At 41.2% G+C, this 14,756-nt stretch overlaps 1 protein-coding gene across 2 annotated transcripts in view; it reads left to right on the top strand.

The window, feature by feature from the left end:
* Positions 1 to 13,414: 13,414 nt before the first annotated feature.
* LOC146642400 (beta-1,3-galactosyltransferase 1-like) overlaps positions 13,415 to 14,756 on the top strand; it is a 195,980-nt gene continuing 194,638 nt past the window's right edge. For both annotated transcript variants that reach the window (XR_014909595.1, XM_085398214.1), the window contains exon 1: positions 13,415 to 13,511. The gene's annotated coding sequence lies outside the window, so the exon portion shown is untranslated. The remainder of the gene's footprint in view (positions 13,512 to 14,756) is intronic.

Consider the following 14,756-nt stretch of genomic DNA (forward strand, 5'->3'; position numbering starts at 1 on the left):
TGACTTATTGCAGAGACAGGCAGAAGCAGTAGTGAACCATATCTAAATCCTTGTCTGGGTGGTCAGTGCGCCTCACCTGCTGAAATTTCCTTGGTAAAAGACGTATTGATTTTCACTGATCGAGCAGACCTGCTGTACGAGTTACAGATTTTTCCATTACGTGGCTTTTGTCATCTCCTCAGTTACAGTTTGAACATGTGAGGTAATTAGCTGGCAAGCGAATATATACTGCAGTGTTAATTACAGCAGCAAAAAAAAAAAAAAACACTACAGGACTTTAGAAAAAAGTGATGGCTTCACAAATTTTGTGCAGGTCCCATTACATTATGCTGACAGATCCTTTAAGTTGAGGAAGTATTGTTGGTGCTTTAATAATTCAGCATCCTTTCCTGAAAGGCTGTTTGGCATCTTTTTAATTGGGGTATATTTTTTCCAAGTAATGTTTTAATGGACAATCCAACAAGAATGCCATTTTTACAGATGGGATTTGTGGGCAGAAGGTAGTAATGATACAATAAAAAACCCAAATGGTATTCAATTTTGCAATTAAAACACATTTATCTATAAGGGTGTTCTGAACTCTTGGTACGCTGATCTTAGCTTAATACCATAAATGCAGTTGTCTTCTATTGGTCCATTAGCAAGTTCATGGAAGGTAAAGTAAATTATTCTGAAGCAAGAGGACCAATTCCTGATTCAGCTTATTTAGTTACAACAGTGACTTAGTCTGCAATAAGTAAGTGAAGCTGGGTTGAACTGGATGATTCTCAAATTTTTATATATTAACTGATTAAAAAGGTCTCAAGAAAAGGTAATGTACCGCATAAATCTGTCATGAAAGATGGCCAAGAGCTTCCTTTAAGTTATCATTACCATAAACAATCATTGTTCTCATTAATATCATTAATATACTTACATCATATGGGAAAAAAGGCTATATATATACAGGCTATTGGTATCGATAAAAACTACCTGGGACTCTTGTTTTGAACATTATCAACTACACTAATAATTGCCTACTGGTGGTGGTCAGAGGGCCCGGTGGCGCCAGTGTTCGGCAGCCTCGCCTCTGTCAATGCGCCCCAGGGTGGCTGTGGCTACAATGTAGCTTGCCATCACCAGTGTGTGAATGAGTGTGTGAATGGGTGGATGACTGGATATGTAAAGCGCTTTGGGGTCCTTAGGGACTAGTAAAGCGCTATATAAATACAGGCCATTTACCATTTGTTTTGAACATTATCAGCTACACTGTTAAAAAAAACATCTTAAAAGAACAGTAATATTCCGGCAGCTGGGGCGCCAAAATACGACCGTAAAAAAACAGAAAATAACTTCCGCATAAAAATACGGTTATTTCCAGTAATGAAAATACAATTAGTTGCGCTATTTTGACATTGGATCTCGCTTTTTTCAAGTGCCGCTAAAAATTAAATTAGGAACATGTTAACGTGATTAAACAATGAAATCATCTATAAATAGGAAAAAAAACCATCTTAAAAGAACGGTAATATTCGGGCAGCTGGGGCGCCAAAATACGACTGTAAAAAAACTGAAAATAACTGTCCCATAAAAATACGGTTATTTTCAGTAATGAAAATAGTTTGTTGCGCTAATTTTACATGGGATTCTGCCTTTTCCAAGTGCTTTTAGACATTAAATTAGAAACATTTTAACGTGATCAAACAATGAAATTACCTATAAACAAGGTCAATGAATGTGGCAATATGAATCACATGCCCTGGTACAGAGGCGAGGCTGCCATATCGCACCATCAGCCCCTCTGGCCATCACCAGTAGGCGGTAGGTGAAGAGTATCCGAGCCGGGGCTCGAACCGGCAACCTTCTGATCATAAGGCGAACTGCCAACTCTTGAGCCATGATCGCCCTAAATAGCAATGATAATAATACTTATGTGATGTAACACAAGCTTATAGGAACCATGTTATATACTTTTCCATAGCATTACATTTGAATTCAACAGTTCAATCTTTCAAATAATGGACAGACATTTGTGAAATCATGATACATTTGTGAATGTATTTTAACAATCTAAATATGCATATGTACAGACAGATACATTTAATAATCATGAAAATTATGTTTTATTACATTTACAGTGATTTTACGTTGATTTACATTTGAAATGTTAAATCACAGTCTATTTATGTGAATTTAATGATATTCTAGAAGAACAGTACAAAACTGTGAAATACACAGTAACATACTTTTATATTACAATTTTTTTTACAGTGTGGCAGATGGTAAATGATAATCTGACATTTCCTCAGTGTCTCCATTTTGTCACTATTTATGCCTATGCATCCAGAATCAACCCTCTACAGACTCCATGTACTGCACCTCAATCTACAGTCACACATATGAGTCACTCAAGACAAAGTGTGTATATGTCAAGGAGCGAAAAAGTACAGAAACACTAATAAACTGATATAATCCCTGTCCTTTTCTTTCTTGGTAGAAGCTGCAGTGAAGATCTGAATGTTTGTAACAGTTCTGGTGTCATGCTTTGCCAAAAGGTGGATCCAAAGAGCAAACCCAGGCAAGACTTGGCAAGTTTAAAGTAGTCATAGTTAAGAAGTGAATGGTTTACTGATAGAGAGCAGTTGGCAGGGAGATTTAGCAGCACTACAGGTTTGCATATGGGAGCCCTGTCAAAGAAGAGATAAAGAATTACCAGGAGTCGAAGAGGAGAATATGGTCCACCTGTGATAGTCATTAGTTTTATTAGTTATTAGTATAGTTAAGAGTGAATGGAAACTTAGAGATTGTTTGTGGGCAGTTGGTGGATATCCAAGTTTGGTTAATTATGGAATTAATAATGACGACCATGATCTGTCAGAGAAATCTTGCAAACTCCGGCCGTGTATACTCCATATTTGATTACTAGACAGGTGTACGGAGAGCTTCTTCAATGGAGAAACTCCACTCAGGATGGACTCAGAGGAGCCAGAACAACTACTCTACATGACACTTAATAGCAAAGAATATTAAGAAAAACAAGATCTTTCATTTACATTTGAAATGTGAAATCACAGTCTATTTACGTAACTTTAATGATATTCTAGAAGAACAGAACAAAACTGTAAAATGCACAGTAAAACACTTTTATATTAGGATTTTTTCCTACAGTGCTCCATACCCGTGACCTTGTGGTTGTTAGTTCACATTCATTGGCCGATGCTTAGCATCATGTTATTATGTGTCCCAACATCCAATGGCATGTCACATTGTTTTTATGGCCACACCCTCACCCCAGAGGCCTATTTCTGTTCAGGAATGTTGTGAATACTTTGAGATTTATATTAATTCCAATTCCTATCTCTACATTTATTTTTTTAAATATATAATTAGCACAGCATGGCCGTGCAATGATTTATGTTTTTTTTAGTTTTTATTCCTATTAATTATATTTTCACTTGTTACCTCTGAATTATTGAATCAGACCTAGATGACATGAAATTTTCAGCAAAATTATAATTCAAATATTCCTTTAATTGTTGATTATTCTCATTAATTTTCAATCATTTTATATATTTTTCCATAGTATTACATTTGAATTTAACAGATCATTCTCTCACATAACAGACACATATTCGTGAAAGTATGATACATTTCTGAATGTATTTTTACAATCTAAATATGCATGTGTACAAAAAAATATATTTAAAAAACAAGTAAATTGTGTTTTACTATATTTGCAGTGCTGTTATGTTATTTTACCTTTGACATGTAAAATCACAGTTTACTTATGTAAATTTAATGATATTCTAGGAAGACAGTACAAAACTGTAAAATATACAGTAAGATACTTTGACATTACTATTTTCTGGAACAGTGTAAACAAAGGGCTCTTATCTTAGATGTTGCCCATAGGTGGCATCTTCTCTCAACAAGTAGTCTCAGTATGTCTTTATCCACTCATTTATTGGATAGATTAGTGAAAAGATGCAGAAGTGCATTAAAAGCCTGAACAAGGGAGTTTGACTGTTTGTAGTGACATGAGTATGTTGACTTCCAACCAGGTCACTCAAATTCAGGTGTTATCTGATCGAGTTGTTTTCTCTTTTTTCTCCATCTTAGTGTTATTCTTGCCCCTGAATGGAAGGAGTATGTAATCAGTTCTGTTTGTTTATCTGTCTGTTTGTTAGTTAGCAGGCTGGCATCTACAGTTTTCAAGATATCAATTTTAAATTTTGTGTGATAATAATTTATAATAATTTGCCCTCCCCAGGTTAACAACAGCCTCTACTACTCATGTCTGTGAGGAAGATTATTGCAACATGTTGATTATTGCAACAAATACATGTTAGTAAGTGCTAAACATACACAATTATGGCTGAATCAGACAGTTCAAATGCTGCTATTAGACTGTGAGGGAAATGCTGTGCCACAGTTTGGTAAGAAACATAAAGAACACTAACCATTCATGAAAACAAACAACGTAAATGTTAACTGCTTTTTTTAAGACCCTACAATAATAGAGAGAAAATAATAATCATCAACAACCCCTTCTGAAAAAGCACTTGGCAACAGTGGAAAAACTCCCTTTTAATAGGAAGAAGCCTCCAGCGGGACCAAGTTCAGAGATCTGGAAATTCCTGAAAATTTTCTTTTTCAGGTCTACTCAAGCAAACATGTACACAAAGCTAAGAAACCAAATTGGAAACAAAAAAAACAATAGAAAACAAACCAAGTGAAAAAGACTGACCAGCCAATAAAAGACTGTGCAATTGTTCTTGAAATTTTACAGTATTTATAACATACTACACTTAAACATCCGGTGCATTTTTTACTGATAAAATCAATTCAATATGGAGAGATAATTAGAAGAAACTGAAGATGATATATTGATATATAGAATTCAATTAAGGTATCTGGCAGTTAGACTCTGATGGCCCATTACTGCAGAATGGAATCCCAGTGGTGATGGGGATTAGGACAGAACCTGCTGGAGTGCAGATACTGGTGGTGGAGATGAAGACGGAGGTTTGAATGGAGCCTGAGGAACAAGGGAGATGAGGGCAGAGGTGGGTTGCACAAAGGCGTTTGAAAGGGTGAATGACAGATGAGCAGTGAGATTTAAAGTATGCAGAGTGCAGGCTGATTGGCCTAAAGAAGGCCAGCAGAAAGACTATTGGACTAGACTAATTATGTCACAATGAGCTTGATAGTAAAGCTTAGATTAGTGACCAAACATGTGGGAAGCAGACAAATGTGTGACTACAGGTCTTCCTTATTGAACTTAAGCTTCATTAAAAAATCAGGTAAAGGATGGAGGGCAAAATCTGAGTTTTCTGGAATTGTGTATTCAAATGTGTTTGTTTGAAGAAGTCTGAAGCCCAAAAAAAATAAAAATAAAATGGGGCCGTATTTCAATATTAATTTTAAAATATAATAACTTTTAGGCGATATACTGTTTACATTTGATGTGTGCTTTAAGCCATAGCTTCTTTATTCTTACGTTTTTAATTGGGGCAATAGACCTTTAAAACATGAATCCAACTTTATTTATATAGTGTCAAATCACAGGAACAGTTGCCTCAATGCAGTTTAAATTGTAAGGTAAAAGACCCTACAATAGAAAACATTTCAGTTATGCTAAGAACATATCCCTACAGCTCATACACAAATCTTTACCTTTAACTTACTTTTCTTCTCAACTTTTCAAACCTTAGAACAAATAACTATGAATTAACAAAAGAATGTGAGTGAAAATGCTGGTGGCCATTCCAGTTTACAAGCCAAAGAATCCACTGCTTCTATCTTAGTGCCAGAAAGAAGAGAGCTTCTTCAGAGGTTTTGTAGAACTCAGGCATTGGAGAGTTGGTCCTTTACAGCAACACATAAAGTACCAAAGAAATATTAGGCAGCAGTTGTTTGAATTTTTTTGGCTCACCAGTGATTTCCTAATGAATAGCAGGGTTAAATCCAGCTCAGCACCTTCTATGCATGCCATCTTCGGCCTTTTTCCAAATTCTGTAATAAAAATCATAAAATGACCAAAAGAATTAAAGAAAGATCTTGCCTGTCTTACAGTGTCTACATTGCGTCTCCCTAGGGAAACAAGAAAAATGGACAGAAAGGTCAATAACTTTGGATGATGTCTGCCAAATTGGTCCAACACAGGGTGTAGATTTTATTAAACTTTAGAATGCACTGCTGCACACAAAGATTTGTTCTCGTTCTCTTTGCTAAGAGAATTTCCCAAGCCACTAAAAGGAGAACAGATTTTATACTTTATCTAACATCTACTTTCTAAATACAGTACTGGGCAAAGGTTTTGAGCCACCCTTTATTTATTTACATTTTGCTCATACAATGGGAAATAGGTAGTGTTTTATTAAAACATGCAAACATACATGGAAATACAAATTATACGGCAAAAGCATTCAAGCTTGAAAGTCATTATTTGGTATGACCACCTTTATTCCTAAACACAGCCTGAACTTGTATGCAAGCTTTCCTTAAACAGTCTTCAAGTATAGTTCTCCAGGCTTCTTGAAGGACATTCCAGAGCCTTTCTTTGGATATAGGCTGCCTTTTCATTCTGCTCTGTCAAGATGATACCACACTGCTTCATTAATGAGGCCTGGGCTCAGGGGAGGTCAATCCATGACTGTCATTATGCATTCTTAGAATCAAATCAAATCAAATCAAATCAAATCACTTTTTATTGTCACATCACATGTGCAGGCACACTGGCACAGCACATGCGAGTGAAATTCTTGTGTGCGAGCCCCACAAGCAACAGAGATGTGCAAACACAACAACACAAATGAGCAAAATACAAGAATGGCCAACCTGAAACTAATAAATATATGTACAATATATAATAGTGTATGCATTTCTGGATGTGTATACTAAATATTTTCCTACGTGTGTGTGTGTGTGTGTGTGTGTGTGTGTGTGTGTGTATACACATTTTTACAAATTAAATAGTAAAAAAATAAAATAAAATAATAATAATAATAATAATAATAAAATATATAAAATATACAGAGTTGAATATGTGCAAAACAAGTGGCATTTATATACAGTGTGGAGTGCATAATGTTGAAGTTCCAGTAGTGAAGCTGAGGTGTCTATGACGTGTTCAGCAGTCTGATGGCCTGATGGAAAAAGCTGTCTCTCAGTCTGCTGGTACGGGACCGGATGCTGCAGAACCTCCTTCCTGATGGAAGCAGTCTGAACAGTTTATGGCTGGGGTGACTGGAGTCCTTGATGATCCTCCCCGCTTTCCTCAGGCACCGCTTCCTGTAGATGTCTTGGAGGGAGGGAAGCTCACCTCCAATTATCCGTTCAGAGCACCGCACTACTCGCTGGAGAGCTTTGCAGTTGTAGGCGGTGCTGTTGCCATACCAGGTGGTGATGCATCCAGTGAGGATGCTCTCAATGGCACAGTGATAGAAGGTCCTGAGGATGCGGGGGCTCATGCCGAATCTTTTCAGTCTCCTGAGAAAGAAGAGGCGCTGCTGCGCCTTCTTCACTGTTTTGTTTGTGTGTACTGACCACGTAAGATCCTCAGCCAGGTGTACGCCAAGGAACCGGAAGCTGCTCACTCTCTCCACAGCAGCGCCGTTGATGGTGATGGGGGTGTGTACTTCTCTGCACCTCCGGAAGTCCACTATCAACTCCTTTGTCTTTGCGACGTTGAGGGTGAGATGGTTGTCTTGACACCAGTGGGTCAGGGCGCTGACCTCCTCCCTGTAAGCCGTCTCATCACCGTTGGTGATAAGACCCACCACTGTAGTGTCGTCCGCAAACTTCACAATGATGTTGGAGCTGTTAGTGGCTGTGCAGTCGTAGGTGTAGAGTGAGTACAGGAGAGGGCTCAGTACACACCCCTGTGGAGCACCAGTGTTCAGTGTGATGGGGGATGAGGTGATGCTGCCCAGTCTGACCACCTGGCGTCTGTCAGACAGGAAGCTAAGGATCCAGCTGCAGAGGGAGCTGCTCAGTCCTAGATCCTGCAGTTTCCTGTCCAGCTTCGAGGGAACGATGGTATTGAATGCTGAGCTGTAATCTACAAACAGCATCCTCACATACGTGTCTCTCTTCTCCAGGTGTGACAGGGCAGTGTGTAGTGTCAGGGCTATGGCATCATCAGTGGACCTGTTGTGGCGGTATGCAAACTGTAGAGGGTCCAGTGAGTCGGGTAGTGCAGAGCAGATGAAGTCCCTGACCAGCTTCTCGAAGCATTGGCTTACGATGGGGGTCAGGGCTACAGGTCGCCAGTCGTTCAATGAGGAGATGGTGGAGGATTTGGGTACAGGGACGATGGTGGCCATTTTGAAGCAGGCTGGGACTACAGACAGAGAGAGGGAAAGGTTGAAGATGTGCGTGAACACTCCAGCCAGCTGAGCCGCGCATGACCTGAGGACGCGGCCGGGAATCCCGTCCGGACCAGTAGCTTTGCGTGCGTTCACCTTCCTGAAGCACTTCCGCACATCCTCCTCAGACACAGTGTGCGCACTGACGTCATCCGCGGTGCGCACACTGTCCGGTCTCATGGTGTTCGCTGTGTCGAATCTAGCGTAGAATACGTTTAGATCCTCACACAGAGAGGCCGTGGTCTGCGGTGTGCTGGTTTTCCCTCTAAAGTCTGTGATCGTGTTTAGTCCCTGCCACATACTCCGAGGGTTGTCAAACTGTTGTTCCACCCTGTCCCTGTACTCACGTTTGGCTGCTTTGATCGTCTTCCGGAGTTGGTAATGTGCGTGTTTGTAGTCTGATGTGTTCGCGGAGGCAAAGGCGGTGTTCCGTGCCGCCAGTGCCGCGCGAACATCTCCGTTAATCCAGGGTTTTTGATTTGGGAAGGATTTGACTGTTCTGGATGGGACGACATCTTCCACGCATTTCCTGATAGAATAGAATAGAATAGAATTCAACTTTATTGTCATTGCACATGCACAGGTACAGGGCAACGAAATGCAGTTTGCATCCATCCAGAAGTGCTTTAGTGATATAGATATATTACAATATATATTAGCAATAATATAGATATGTGAGTATATTACAGAAATGGGTCTATTATGGTATGTTATAATGTACACGGTATGAAGTATGTTGTGAATATTCTATAACTATAAGTATGTACAGGCTGTAGTGAGTACAAGCTATGTACAGGCTATGAACAGGATATAAATATGAAAAACTATACAGAATATGAAATAAATAACTTTACAGAAATCTGAGATATACAGTTATACAGAAATGGGAACTATGCAAGTTGTAAACAGTTGTAGGATTAAAAATTATCAAATGTACATCAAATTATTTACACAGAGCTATACAGTAGTGCAGTTAAGATAAGTGAGGGTGTAGTTTCTACAGAGGCTATATAAAGTGCTAGTGGTTGTGAGTGGTGGTTCAGTCCATGTTATTATTGTGTGTTTGAGGGTACAGTTGTCCATTGTGGGTGTGTGTATGTTCAGTCCATGTGTTAACGTGGGTCAGATGTCAGGAGGCAGAGTTCAGGAGTCTGACAGCTGTGGGGAAGAAGCTGTGTACCTGGTGGTCTTAGTCCGGAGGCTCCTGTAGCGCCTCCCAGAGGGCAGGAGGGTGAAGAGTCCATGTGATGGGTGACTGGGGTCTTTGATGATTTTCCCAGCCCTTTTCAGACACAGCTTCCTGTAGATGTCTTTTATGGCAGGAAGTGGTGCTCCAGCGATGCGCTGGGCAGTTTTCACGACCCTCTGCAACGCCTTCCGGTCCGAGGTAGAGCAGTTCCCGCACCAGACTGTTATACAGTTGGTCAGGATGCTCTCGATGGTGCAACGATAGAAGTTCACCGGGATGTCTGAGGACAGGTGGTTCTTCCTCAGAGTCCTCAAGAAGAAGAGGCGCTGGTGAGCCTTCTTGACCAGCTTGGAGCAGTTGGTCGTCCAGGTGAGATCCTCGGAGATGTGGACTCCCAGGAACTTGAAGCTGCTCACACGCTCCACAGCCGTCCCCTTAATGTGGATGGGTGGATGTGGGTCAGCATTCCTCCTGTAGTCCACGATGAGCTCCTTGGTCTTCTCGGTGTTAAGCAGCAGGTTGTTTCTGTCGCACCACTCAGCCAGACGATCCACCTCCTCCTTGTAGGCGGCCTCATCGTTGTCACTGATGAGGCCAATCACCGTGGTGTCATCTGCAAACTTAATGATGGTGTTGGAACCATCAGCAGGTCTGCAGTCGTGGGTGAAGAGGGAGTAGAGGAAAGGGCTCATCACACAGCCTTGTGGTACACCGGTGTTCATTGTGATGGTAGATGAGCAGTGGTTATCCAGCCGGACATGTTGGGGGCGGTTGGTCAGGAAGTCCAGTAACCATTTGCAGATGAGGGAACTGATGCTCAGGTCTGTCAGTTTCCTGATGAGTTGTGAGGGGTGGATTGTATTGAATGCTGAACTGAAGTCTATAAACAGCATTCTGGCGTAGGTTTTGTTGTTGTTCAGGTGTGAGAGGACAGAGTGCAGTGCGATGGAGACTGCATCCTCTGTGCTCCTGTTCTGGCGGTATGCGAATTGGTGGGGGTCCAGGGTGGGGGGGAGACAGGATTTGAAGTGTGCTAGGACCAGCTGCTCTAAGCACTTAGTGATGATGGGGGTGAGTGCTACTGGGCGGTAGTCATTGAGGCAAGATTGGTTGGAGTTTTTGGGTATCGGGACAATGGAGGTGGATTTCAAGCAGGCCGGTACCACAGCGTGGGCCAAGGACAGATTGAATATGTCTGTGAGCACTCCTGCAAGCTCCCCAGAACACGCTCTGAGAACACGCCCGGGGATGCCATCAGGACCTGCAGCCTTGTGGACATTGATCCTGCTCAGCACCGCTCCTACATCGGTGGGGGAGAGAGTCAGAGGTTGGTGGTCTGGCGTCACGTCTGCTTTGGTTGTGGTTGTGGGGTTCCCTCGCTCAAAACGAGCATAAACGACTAGAAAGAGAGAGCATATTTCTCCTGTTTTGGCTTCCCTTCATTGGCTTCCTGTTAAATCCAGAATTGAATTCAAAATCCTGCTCCTCACATACAAGGTCTTAAATAATCACGCCCCATCTTATCTTAATGACCTTGTAGTACCATATCACCCTATTAGAGCACTTCGCTCTCGCTCTGCAGGCCTACTTGTTGTTCCTAGAGTATTTAAAAGTAGAATGGGAGGGAGAGCCTTCAGTTTTCAGGCCCCTCTTCTGTGGAACCAGCTTCCAGTTTGGATTCAGGAGACAGACACTATCTCTACTTTCAAGATTAGGCTTAAAACTTTCCTTTTTGCTAAAGCATATAGTTAGGGCTGGACCAGGTGACCCTGAATCCTCCCTTAGTTATGCTGCAATAGACATAGGCTGCCGGGGGATTCCCATGATGCATTGAGTTTTTCCTTTCCAGTCACCTTTCTTGCTCACTATGTATTAACAGACCTCTCTGCATTGAATCATATCTGTTATTAATCTCTGTCTCTCTTTCACAGCATGTCTTTTATCCTGTCTTCCTTCTCTCACCCCAACCGGTCGCAGCAGATGGCCGCCCCTCCCTGAGCCTGGTTCTGCCGGAGGTTTCTTCCTGTTAAAAGGGAGTTTTTCCTTCCCACTGTTGCCAAAGTGCTTGCTCATAGGGGGTCATATGATTGTTGGGTTTTTCTCTGTATCTATGAAGCGCCTTGAGGCAACTTATGTTGTGATTTGGCGCTATATAAATAAAATTGAATTGAATTGAATAAAAGTTGTTGAGCTCGTTGAGGAAGGAGACATCAGAGGATGCGGGGGAGGGTTTGGTGGTCCAGTAGACTGTAATGGTCTGGAGTCCTTGCCACATGCGTCGGGGGTTGGAGTTGGAGAAGTGTTCTTCTACCTTCTTTTTGTAATGGTGTTTGGCTTTCTTTTTTGGCTTTTCTTCTATTCAGATGTGCTTTTACTGCATCTGGAATGTCTTTGGAATCATTGTCATGGTCAGAAATGCCAATTAGAGACTTTTTAGATATTATTGTTTGGTGAATCAAAATTTTGCAGATATATTTTTGCAAAATTTGCAAAGAAATAATATTACCAAAAATCTCAAATTGCATTACTCCATAAGCCCTGTTGGCTCAGATTTTCAATCCATTTGTTTAATTTGGCATACATTGGCCTTTTCTTTTGTTTTCTCTTCATTAAGAATGACTTCTTTACAGATACTCATCCAGTTCTGTTCAGGCTTTGGTGAAGAGTAAACAGATTAACTGAATGGCCAGATGCATCTCTCAGTCCTGCAAAAAGTCTTTGTTGGATTTCTTTAGAGCAAGACTTTCAGATATGATCACCAGCTGTAGATCTTTTTTTTTAGGCCTGCCACCTATTCTTTTGTCTTTCACTTATCTTAACTTGGCTGAAGTATAAGCTGGACACAGTGGTGGGAAATAGCAAGTTTATGATTGGGAATAACTTAGTCAGGGCAAAAAATGTGACTATTTACTCTCTGTGTGATAACTGTTATATTTGGGATGATTTGCAAATTCACCAGAAGAAACTGGAACAAATTACATATTTTTTTCCAACAGGCTGCTAGTAACAAAGTGTATATAGATGCAATTTAAAACTGTTTCTATGCTAAGTTATCTGTTATGTTTAGATGCAAAACTCATTCATCCCTTGAGTTAAGCTTGAATCATTTATTAGTTAGTGATTTAATGGCTTAAAACAATTATTCTGAATATGGTCAAATACAAAAGACTAGACCAATTTTTCTTTCTTTTTTTAAAGCAGCTAATTTCAAGGCCACTTTAAAAATGACAAGAAAGTCTGCCTCCTTGGAAGCAAACTGTAATGAAGCCACTTCACTTAAAAAACAAACAAACAAACAATAAAACAGCAAAACTGCTGACATGCTTAATTATTTAGTAATTATATTGTTGCGGGTGAACCTGCCAATCAAATGGATCAGCTCTAGCCATGAGCAAAGAGCATTTCCACCATGGGTCTAAAAAAATACGAGGCATGGACTGGAATGCCCATTAAATAATATGGACAACTTGAACTGACTCGTGTTTCAGTAGGTCTGTTTCATGATTTAATGGGAACATAATGGTGATGGTTGCATACATACTCAGTTCCCCTTCAATGGTTAATCCATGTCATTAATGGTGTCTCAATTAAATAAAGGCGTTCTTTACGGAAGCAGCTGGAAAACCTCCCCCCCGGCAGCAAAACTAGTACGCATGCTTATTTTCGTCCAGATGCCATCACATCATAAGCGCTCGCGCTCTGTTGCTTGAAAGTCAATCTCCGTTAAACAAAGCGGCATCACCCCGCTCTCTCTCTGCCGGGGCAGATTGGCCGCCATCCCTCCTCATCAAGGCGGCCTCTGATTGGACAGTCTCCTCTTCTCCGCTGACAGCCCCCCGCCAACCCACCTCCATCTCCATGAGCGCAGCGTGCAGCTCGAGACGCCGAGCAGAGGAGGTATCAGCGCTGTGTGAAGCGGACGGATCTAAGATTCCTGGACAACTTGTAAGGACGGGACGCGGACGACAACACGGGTGGGTGTTTTCATTAAGGGTCGGAAATGTGTGTGTGTTTTTTTTTCCTTCGGTGTGTTATGTGTCGGGGAATTTTTCTTGCCACTAAAAATATTCGTTCGCTCCCAGCTCCCAGCTCCCAGGGATGCTGTGTTTGGAAGTGACATTGAGTTAAAGGCTTGCCAAGTCGATCACATGCAGTTTTGTTTATGACTACGCCGTTTGACCCTTGTTGTGGTTGTAAATGTTGTTTGGCTTTTTCTTGTTTCTTTTCTTTCTTTTCTTCAGCAGGCATGCGCCGAAGGTAATACTGAGATTTAAAACTTGCTACTGAAGATGTAGTTTGATACATTTTCGTCTTTTGAAATGGCACGACTCGGTGCTCGGAGCTGCTTTATACTGTGTAGTTCGCAGGAATAACTGCGGTTTTAAGTGCGTGGCATCATTTCAGTAAGAAGCCGGTTCACAGGTGTCGGGTTTATTTGCGTTTATTAGAATCATAGAAAAAGGCGAGCAAGGGCAGAGGCAAAATAAATCCAGATAAGTAGATGAGAGCATTGTGCATTTCATAATGCTTTGTACTTCATAGCTTGATATCAGATATAACGGATTTATCTGGCCTCTAATCCATGTCAATTAACATGAACTCAGAAAAGCCGTCTGCTCTCTGTTGCACAGCATAAAGGAATGTGTGTCACCTTGCTGTCCTTTATCACCCTGTTAGATACTGCTACATTACACCAAGAAGTCAAAAACTGAAAGCGAGCCATATAACCCTCAGTGGCAAGCTGCTGAATAGGATTTTACCTTGTAATCTAAGGGTCATAACACAGTTCTCGGTCAGTGTCTATACTTGCTGTGAACAGTGTGCCTAAGCCTCCCAAAAATCCATTCCTATAGATTTACTTTGACAGTTTCTTTGAAATATAAACACCGCACACGCACAAATGCATCTCCCTCCCACAGGACCGATCCTCTTTCTGGAATTGTACCATGCTCCTTGAAGTGCTTACATCAGTACTTCTTGACACTGTTTTTAAGCGGTGGAGTGTAACCATCTCTTTTGTGGGAGCACAACCTTTACATTGCCGCCTGGGTCGTTAATACGATCATCTCTGCCAGATTCTCTCATTTAAGCCTGTGTACTGGCATGCGACCAGACACTGGAATTGTGTGAATGACAGGAAAGTTCCATTTAATTTCAGAAATGTCCCGCGGTCCTCCATTTGTCTCCTGTGACACAAAATGCAGTGGTTTAATCTCAAT

Source organism: Rhamphochromis longiceps, linkage group LG23 (assembly GCF_057381845.1).
Source record: "Rhamphochromis longiceps isolate RC_006_pf linkage group LG23, R_longiceps_female_GT1.1, whole genome shotgun sequence".
Taxonomy (NCBI): Eukaryota; Metazoa; Chordata; class Actinopteri; order Cichliformes; family Cichlidae; genus Rhamphochromis; species Rhamphochromis longiceps.